The sequence below is a fragment of the Egretta garzetta genome, unplaced genomic scaffold, assembly GCF_000687185.1.
Source record: "Egretta garzetta isolate BGI_Z169 unplaced genomic scaffold, ASM68718v1 scaffold117, whole genome shotgun sequence".
Taxonomy (NCBI): domain Eukaryota; kingdom Metazoa; phylum Chordata; class Aves; order Pelecaniformes; family Ardeidae; genus Egretta; species Egretta garzetta.
Genome location: NW_009260479.1, coordinates 892518 through 903179, shown reverse-complemented (window position 1 = coordinate 903179; position 10662 = coordinate 892518).

Sequence of the window (10662 nt, the reverse complement as noted above, 5' to 3'; positions counted from 1 at the left end):
AAGCTTCAGCTGGGCCTCAACTGCATTGTGAGACCCTGAGCCCCTACTTCTCAAGTGCCTTGATTCCTGTCCTTACCATGAGTGAAACCCATAACACTGGAATTGTTGGAGACTTTGGAGTATTGCTGATCACATGGAAGGACAGGAGTGTGAGCCCTGAACCACAGCCTTTCCTCACCCACTCTCCAGACCATGTGGACACAGTGCAGTGAGCCAGAGAATTAACTTCACCAGTTGCTTGTTCTGCAAGTCTGATTTGTAACTATAACTTTTGATATAAGTTTCATAAAGAAGTTTTTGGAAACTTCTGTGAGTCGCAAAAGTGTTTCTCTTTATGTTGATAATCTTGAAGGAATCAAAGAGTCCAGGTGTCCATGAACTGCTGGCCACCTTGCAAAGAGTATGAAGGGATGATGTGGAGTTTTTTAGATTTTTCCCAGTACAGCTGCAGATTGCACATGAGTGCAAAACAGTCAAGAAGTAAGGGGAGACTATGGAACATACAAACATTAAGAACTGGAGAGCTGGAAAAAAACAAAGTTTAACTTCAAAACCCAAAGCAATATATAAAACATTTGAAGAGAATAGTCTGCAAGAACCTGCCACAGGAAAAGTTACAGACCTGGATGCAAAGGGGAGAACTGAGAAGTTGTTTAGCTTAGATTCAGTAGACATCAGACAGAACTAAAAAGGCCCCCAGAACTGGGTAGGAAAGTCAGATTATCCTTGTACTAAAATAATAAGGATTATGTATTAAAAATGGAAAGACTAGACAGAATATTCTTCAATGAGCCAACAGCAGTACAGTTATCTGTTTCCCTGATAAGAAAATGAAGGACTCTGCATCAAGGATAAACAAGATCATGTGGTCAGCAGAAGGCACCCTTTTGGAAGTGATTTATCATGTCAACCAATGACTTTACAACAACCAGTTTTCCAGAGATCTTTCAAGTTCTCCGGGCTTCAGGAAAGCACTTAAGAGAGAAAAAGCTAAGATAATCTTGGTCCAATGCTATCTAATGCTTAGGAACCACCCCATGAGAATACAACATCTTTGTGAGTTCAGTTTTCTGGTATCACAACACAGGTAGATTAGTAAATAAGCAATAGGGCAGGAATGACTAAATAGTCACAGTCCAATCAAGTTTGTTTTAATGAAGTCAGACTGAAGGTAAAATATCTAGGAGACAAGACTGCAGGTTCTATGTGTGGGAGGGCAGAAATTTATCTGGCAAGTTGCAAAGGAAGCGTTGATAACTGTATCAATGTCAATCATTAAAAAAAAAAAAAAAAAGACCAGTGCAACTTTTGGATCTACACGGAGAACATTCTGTAGAAGATGGCAAGTGACCTTGCCTCTATATACTAAACATTTGTTAAATGATGTATCCACCTCTGGAGTGCACATTTCAGAAAAGACATCTAAACAACGGAGTGAGCTCAAAGGAGAACTGTAAATACAGTCCAGGACAGGAAAACAAATCTTTTATTGTGAAGCCTAGGAAGCTTAATATTTTCAGCCTGTTGCAAGGAAGGCTAAGGCGCAATGCCATCTGATGGAAACAACTCCTGGTTCACAAACTTAAGCGGTCCCAATAGCTCTACCTGGGACTATCATTCCCATCAGGCTAGGGAAATCTTGTAGCAGGCTTCATATGTGTCCAGCAGATGAAAACAGAAAATTAAAATAAGTACTAGCATGCTAACACCCTGAAGTATTTGAGTTCAACTATGTTTTGGGATAGGATGAAGCACCAGAAATTTCTATCCAGATCTTTTATCTTATTGGATGTTCAAGCTGTCCAGATGGCAGGAGATATTCTAGAGATAACCATCTACTTTACTTCTTTCTGTGACCACAATCCATCCATAACATCCCTTGCTTTTTAGGAGTAGAAGATATCAAATGTAAACAAAACAATGCAAACTGCCAAACATTTGGAAAACTTAGCATCTGAAATATTATTGAATAATGTGCATTTAATTGGTGTGAAATCATTGAATTTGCATATTTACTGCCCATCTCAGTCCCATTTCAGGCTCCTTACATTGCACAGAGTGAGAGAAAGAAAGAGTGAGGGCTACATCGGGTATAGCTATTATTTTACATAACTTGTACCAAACTGTGTCAGTCCCAGCCCCTGTCATGGTGTGTCAGCTGGGCAAGAGGGAACTGCTCTTTTCAGCCATTGCAATTCATTGTCCATAAAAGCCAAAATTATCATAACAATTTGATGACCTCTACATGATTACAGAATGAATAAGACCGAAGCCATGTTTGGTCTTGTCTCTATATGGAACTGAAAGGACTGTAGTCTGGAAGACTTGGTATTCCCAGAGGGCCAATGTGCTCTTGATTTTGGGAGCAGCTATCTAGCAAGACCTGCTGAGCTTCAGCTAATGTTTACATCTCAATTTGTGCAACAACATTACCAGCCAAAACTGCCTGCATATGCAAGCAACAAAGTCCATCTGTTCCTTTCTTATTTCCCTTGAGGTTCCCTCTCTCAGATAAACTGACATTTTTCTTTCACCATATTCAATCCTAGCATAATTCTAATATGAAACATACACGGTTGAGCCAAAATTTGCAGCAATCATTTGCTTGATTATTAGCTTTCCCTTCCTAGCTCTTCACTTGTCTGGACCTATGGTGGTGGATAACCAAAGAAAACAGGATCACACCCTAATCCAGATCAGCAGCTGCTTTGCTAATAGAAATGTCCCTGGCTTTTAAGGGGTCCAGCTGTGCCTTAAGAATCTTAGGAGGCTTTGAAATGCAGAACAATCAATGTAAGAAGCCCCTATAACTTCTATTTACATTCATATGGTCGACTAACTTGTCCAAGCTACGTGCCTACTCAAACCTGCCAAATTCTATTATTTCTGTCATCCAGTCTCAGTCTTCTTTTTCTCACACCATTGATCCAGTCATTATGATAAAGTGAATTAATTACTGTGGCAGACTTAATTTATGGAACACTGTTTAGCCTCTGTTGCTTGCCTCTGTTGCAAATGACCAGCTGAGCAGAGGCACATCCTTCCAGGACGCACATCTTTCACAGAGCAAATTCTGAAATCCTTGGTCATTATACATAAATCCATCCCAGATGGCTCCTTCTTGCACAGGTTAGAGCAGCTTAGGAGGCCAGGGGCTAAATGTTTGCCTCAGAAATCCCTTGGAAGCTGAGAGTCAAACCTTGAGTAGTTCTGCTGGATGTCACCAGACTAGGGGCTTTGCCCCTTTCTTTCAGGCCAGCTGAAGGGGTTTGGTAGAATATTTCCATCTCCTCCCCTGCCCAGCAAAGGCAGAAAGGAGATGCAGAGCCACTACATGCAAAGAAAGTCAACCTCCATCCAACTCCATGATGGTCTGATCCAACTCTCATGCAAGTCAGCTGTTCCTCTCTTACATCGATGGGAGATGAATGTTGACACAACCTTCTCCCTTTTCTCCTTGTCCTGGAGCTAGTGGATACACTATCCCACCTTGTGGCAGAAATCTTGTTGGAGTAAGGCTTGTTGTGTGAGGGAAAGGACTGCTATTTGAAAGGAACCAGGCTGCTGTCTGATTTTTCCTGTTTCTTTCTTGTTCAGAAAGTCTTTGCCACGGAGTGTCGTCCTTCCTCCCATTTTTCCACCCTCCCTGAGCCTTCCTGCCATGTAATCCACGTGACAAAGTGGGAATGCAGAGCAGAGATGAATCTCTAAAGCCTACAAACTCCTGCAGTTCACTCAAAAGCAGCTCATTTAAGCCACACTCCCTATTAACAGGTATCCACATTTTAAATGGATATGCCTCCTGCTGACTTGGTTTTACTTAGGTTTTGCCTTACAAGCCTTGTTTCTCAGAATCTCTTCTTTCTTTTAAAGCAATCTCGTGGCAATGTTTGTGTTTTTCTTTTTAATTCACTTTCTGGGAATTTAACAGATCAATGCAATACATATGTGGTTATATCCTGTAACTGGCTAAACTGTAATGAGCACATACAAAGATAACGTTTGGACCACTCACACATATTCTGATAGCCCCACTGGAAGAAAAAGCTTGGAAAACTGTGTGATATAAAAACACACACACACTTTCACAGCAGAATATAAATACTTAGTCTGGAATTACTGAGAGCTCTGCAAACCCTCATGGGGGGTATAATTATCCCAGCCTTCATTGAACGAAGGGAATGAATGCACAAATTAAGGGTGTGGCCCAGCTCTCTTTATGCCACATTAGCCATAGCGGGTTCCTCTCTGGCTGTCTTTTACCATCCGTTAAAGGAAAGTTTCTACCCAGCTAGCTGAGACACACCACCACACAATGTGCACATTCGTAATCTATTTCTGTCCAAGCCAACGGGTTTATTTTAAGTCACTGCTTCGTGAGCGCATTTGAGTCTCCTCTGAACACAGACCCCACCCCAGTTTACTTCTGGGATGGGGACTGTGCAGTGGGGGGGGTGGCATTAGATATAGGGGTGTCTTAAACCACTACAGCAAGTTCTAGGAAAACTTGTTTCATGCCAGGATCACTGTTTTACGTCCTCATGCACATCAGTGAATCGGTGTGAATGCCCTCAGTCTCTAATAGTGAGGTGCTAGTGTGCCCTTACAGAGTATAAATCTGCACGCACTTAACACTTGAGTATTGATTCCTCATAACACCAGGAAGAGATGCAAAAATAGGAGGGAATATGACGGGGACCATTTGTAGCTGGTGAGATGAGAACAGGATCACGCAACCTCAAAACTGAGAGATGACTTTGGAAAAGGTCAAAACTTTTAATGTTTCCTAGATCTCAGCTTCACTTCTCTGAAGGAAAGCTGGGACTTAATATAATTTATAGACTTTTTTTTTTTTTCAGTTGTGCATCTCGGACTACTTCTGCAGCAACTTAGCCCATCTGGTTTTTGGCAAACTTTCTAGGTAGACTCCATGGTTCTGCACATTGATGTTTTTCTTCAAGGAAGGAAAATGGTTGTCCCTATAAATATCCATATAATGAGTGTGAACTTATTTAGAATTACTACTGCAAGGAATAATTAATCTCTCCCGATCTATTTTGTTTAATTTCATTTTTTTTTTTTACACTCAGATGGTATCCCAAGTTGTAATGATGGTAAGACATTTGCAATGATTGTTATCATGTAGGGACATAGTTGAAGATTACTCACAATATTTATTTCACTTTTAATTAATTGGCACCAATGCTGATGTCTTTGCTGGTGTACTCATGTTCTCGTTTAGAGATAAAACAAACCACAGTGAAGGGCAACTCTTGCATGTGATGCTGGTTTTTGATGAACAGGATTTTCAAACCTGGAAAGAAAGAGAGGATCTCTCCGATAAAAATAAGGAAGAAAGAGGAAAAGGAAAAAGGTGAAAGAGAAAGGGAGATGTGCTCAACCAATGAAATGACCACATACGGGTTGACATTGCAAGATGTTGGTGATTCCAAGGAAGACAAATGAAAGTGCTCAGAAAAAGTCCAAATTATGCTTACAGCAAGGTACAGTAACCATAGAGGCACAGGGATGAAGCTGTGCCTTGAAAGGTGCACAAATGCCCATGGTTATTATTCCTGAGTATTCGGAAATGGAAAGACAGGTGGTACCTTCAATAAAAAGAGAGAGGAGACAGTTGATAGGAGACCTTTATCACCAAAGATGCTTTAGGAGCCTGTGTCAGTGAACACAAAGCAATGTGTGCAGTGCTGTGATTTGACTGTGCTAGAGACAACCTCATCTGCACTCACTTGAGTATAAAGAAATAATTGAGATTAAAAATATGGACAGCTCGAGGCTTGGATGAAGTTCCTCTGTCTGAGATCTTCACTGAGAGCAAGATTAATTTCACCTAGCCTAAGCCATCTAGACGTTAAGCACTGAGTTTAAGCTGATCATCCGAGGTCCCTCTACAGCTATTGGAGGAAGACAGACACTTTCTGAAAGCGATTAGCATCATCTTAATGTATGGCAGAGGAAAGGTAAATCTTCTTCAGGATGGAAGTCATTGCATTTCCTTTAAGCCCACCTTCCTGATGAAAAGTATCATTTAGAGCCTTCAGTCCTTTCACATGCAGATCGCAAGGGGATTTGCAGGATGCCAGATATGCGACAAATGGTCATGCCCTCTTCTGCCGTAGCTGTGCAAGCCCAAATGCTACTGAGTGCAATCACTATGAGACTCAGTGTGAAAAAGGACAAGTCTTAGCTAAGGGCCTCGCAGATATTTTGCCTACATGTGCCTGTATACCTGAGCCACATAGGTTTCAGTCTGTAAAGTAACTGCAGAACAAGGTTCCTGAGGTTCAGTAGATTTACTGGTGTGTGTGCTGGTTAATCATATGGCTAAATATAGTGTTTGCTGCTGAAATGCAACCACCAGAAAACTGATTCAGTCTGTAACAGTTCATGTCGACAAGACTATAATCCATTCCCAGTCGTAACTTAGATTTTTGTTACAGCCAGGGTAGATAATGTTGACAGATCTTCTTCCCCAGTGCCAGCCTGAGCTCCTAGGGACACCGCCAACTAGATCAGGTTGCTCAGAGCCCCATCCAACCTGGCCTTGAATGTTTCCAAGGTAGGTCTTGTTCGTGTCACAAACAAACATAGTAGTTTTATGTATCGAAGTTTTCTTTGAAGTAAAGATCCGGTCAACATGGCCAATGGTGTCTCTGCTGCCATGCATCCAAAGTGGATGTATAAACAGATTCAGTGAGTCAAGTGTCAAAAGTGCCTGTTTCTTTCCACGGGCGGTAAGGGAAACTAGGTAAGTGCAACTAGCATAATGGTAGCTCTCTCAAGTCAGATGAGACAAATGCCACTATTGCTAAGGAATTTTTGTTTTGTTTTGTTTTAAGGGTTATGTGTAGGTAAGTTGCAATAGATATGTTGTCTCTTGATCTTAGTCAAACTTTGAGTTTTCTGTTCCTGTAAGCAAGGGAGGACAATACCAGCCAGGATTATGAAACTACAGTAAGTGCAGGATCGTTGGAAAGCTACACCTGAGAGATGGTTAGCAATGGTTCATTGCCAAAATTGAGGATGTTATTGACATAGCAGCTTTGCTAGGATCTTGTGCTGATGTGTAATTTTTAATTGTTTTGAGTGGTGGAAAAGTGAACAGGTGTTAAAGTTGCAAACATTAATGAGTTAGAAGGAACAGCGGTACCCTGGAGGTGCAAGATTAGAATTTAAGATGAACCTTGTTAATTGTAAAAGTGGTCTGAAGTACAAAGGAGGTTATCATATAAAGAAAATTCACAGTATTATAATCATACAAACACCAGATGAAGGGCTACATTTACAGAAGTCAAGAAGACCAAAAGAGGAAAGTTTTTAAGTAAATGAGTTGATTAGAAAAAATAAGGCTAATAAACTTTAAAAATCTCACACATTTTTGAGAGGAAGGGAATAAATTGTTTTCCAGGATGAATGTTGTTGGGCTTTAATTGCAACAAGGGAGATTTGGGAATATTGGATGTTAGGAAACCTGTCTAATGGCAAGCACTGGAATTGATCATCTAAAGGGGTACAAGAATCACCATCCTTGAGGAAGGTCTTTAGACAGCCTGGATAATTTGCTGTCTGGAGGACTGTAATTGTAACTGGAGATGCAGGAAAGACTAAGTAACCTTCCAAGATGATCCATTTACTGTGAAGTTCTGGCACTGCATGCTTTAAGGCATCCACACGCTCTGCCTATGGTTACTTTGGTTTATTGCTTTATTTCTGCAGCCTGTATTAAGATGGTGAGTTGCATTGCTGATGCAATGTGTTCTACAGATTTGACAAGGCCAGCTGACACTTCACAGACCGTGGCTGTGTGATAAACCTGACAAAGTTCACTTCAAGGCTTTTTCCTGCTTGGGAAATAGGTCACAAATTTCACCTCAAGGTCTCCCTTTTATTTTCATATCAGCTCAACATCCAGTGCCCTATAACACTTGGCAGTTGAAAGAAATTCACTATTATAAAGAAGTCTCTGATGTTGAATCAGCACCTCAGACTGTGCCAAAGACAAGCTGTGAGCCTGAGCAGTTGAACCATGGTGAAACAGAGCATAGAGCACACAGCAATGATGAAATCTGGGTAACAAAACTCATGAAAATTATATAAAAAAGCCTCCTTCAAAACAACCAAATAATCATCATTGCTCCAGTGGAGCTTTACAGCTTACGGCGGTAGAAGATTGGACCTGATTTCCCCTGCACATTAAAAACTCAAGCGAACTGTGATCCATACAGAAAACTTTCCTATAGCAATAACAATGGTTTATTCACCTCCTGTGTTTGTAATGAACTACCAAGGCTTTCATTAGCAGTCACTGATGTGTCATGCCCAGTATTCCTGGCAGACTTGTTATTTTATGTAACACAATGTGCAGGGCAATAAAAAAGAAGGAAAAAAAAAAATTGGTCAACCTCCCAGTGATGCACTGGGCACAGGAAACTCAAAAGGACAATTGTTGCTAAATATGTTCACTTAGAAAAAAAAAAAAAAATAATGATTGGAATTTAACCCTCAATGTGGTAACATTTTCTAGGATTGCCAGAGAAACGAACTATTTCACAAGACAACTGTGTTTAAATAACACATATGTATGTGAGAAGTTGCATTTGGAGAAAGATGTAAGATTTTCTCCCATTTTATGGTAAGGGATTCATACCCCCTTTCTCACAAAATGGCTTGCTCCTAAAGCGTGTTGACATTTGTTTGGTTAACATCCATTGCTACTATAAGAAAGATGTTTCTTGGTATATTAAAGCTGCTGCATGTTGCCTGCTGCTAAGAGCAGAATCATAGAATCATAGAGTCATTTAGGTTGGAAAAGACCTTTAAGATCATCACGTCCAACCGTTAACCTAGCACTGCCACCCCACCCCTAAACCTCATCCCTGTCCTTAAGCACCTCATCTGCCTGGCTTTTAAATCCCTCTAGGGATGGGGACTCGACCCCTTCCCTGGGCAGCCCATTCCAGTGCTTGAGAACCCTTTCAGCGAAAAAAAAAAAAAAAAATTCTAATGTCTAAGTGGTTTCTTTCTCCAACATAAACTTGGGGAGAAGAAATTACTATTTTGGAAGATGCCATCAGACAAAAGATGATCCTGATGAGAGCCAACTTTTCCATACCCTTTCTCTAGCACTACATGGTGTGTGTCAGGAGAGCAGGCAGTGGTGAAGACTTCATGGTCCATAATGCTACCTCCTTTGGAGAGATGCTACTGTCAGCTTGGTGGTACAAGAGAATCAAAGTGAAAGAAAAATATGGTTCCTGATGCAGGCTGATTTAACAGTTGGCTGGGAAATCCCCTTTTGTGTCCCCGTTGGAAGACAGTCATCTTTATTATTTCATGTCCCAGAAGTGTCAAAAAAAGGGTAATAACGGTCCTTTTACTCGCACGGTTGGCAGCTGTACAGCTCTCATGGCCATAGAATTGGCATTTCCAGAGAAAGGTCAGTGCTGATTCTGGAGCAAGGCAGCCTAAATAGTTGTGTAAATGGAGCCAATGGAGTATAGATGTTTAAAATAGAAGGCTGTGATCGTATTATGAAAATGCATGCACTATGCATTCACCAAGAGGCAGACACAGGACATCAGCTCACTTGGAGCCATTTTCATGGTAGATACCTACAGTTAGGTGAAACAAATGCTACCCACATAGCTTTGTTGTACTTGTGTTGAAAAATCACGCTGTACTAACACATTTATGACTGCCTTATATATGTTTTCAAGGAAGTGCAGGAGGGTCTTTTAGTCAGAGGAGAGAACAACCTGAAATGAAATTTAAACCAAACTCTCCAAGGACATTCATGAGTGATTTTCTCTTCAGATGTCTTCAATACCTCCTTCAAGAGAAAGCAATCTTCTGATAATCTTCTCTGTCTAGCTGTACTAAATTGGTCATTGCCTCTGCTGGTATTGAATTTCATTCATTTAATTGTACAATCACAGATTTTCGTCCTGTCATATATTCACTGATAAACTTTTCTCTCCTATTGTCTTATTATGGCCCAAAGGGAAAGGATAAAAGAAAAAGGAAAAAGAAGAGCAAAACCAGGGAAGTGTTGGAGTAAGGAGGCTCACATATCCATATCTAGTGAAAATTAAAAAAAAAAAAAAAGAAAATCCAAGAATTATGATAACTAGGTGAACATGGAGGAATCTAGAGATAATTTTTTGTTCCTAAGAAAAGGGAAAACTTGATGACCTTTTAGAACCTGCTTTGATTTCACTGAATCATGAAATATCCAAATGAAAATTAATCATAAGAACTTATACCTTTGAATCTTGCTCATTAGAGGGTGACACATCATTTTGGCTGCTGGCACAGCAGGTGATTCATGTGGTTGATAAATAACTGCTAATCCTCCCAGACGAGTTTCTGAGAATTCAGGTCCAGCTTCACGAAGTAATTCAAGTGTCCAGCTCTGTAAGAGGATATTACAGGCTCTGTGTTTACCGTACAGGGAACAAAGTCAGCCAATTAGCTAAGCAGGGAATTTTCAGCAGTCAGCATATGGAGCAAGTGGGTGCTTAAGACTGGCTGATAGCAAATGCTACAGAGGGGGATGTGTCTGAAATCTTCCATCTTTCCTGGATTTAGGAGCGTTAAGTCAGGGATTCAGTCTAAAACCCCTCCCAGTCTTGGACACCTTAC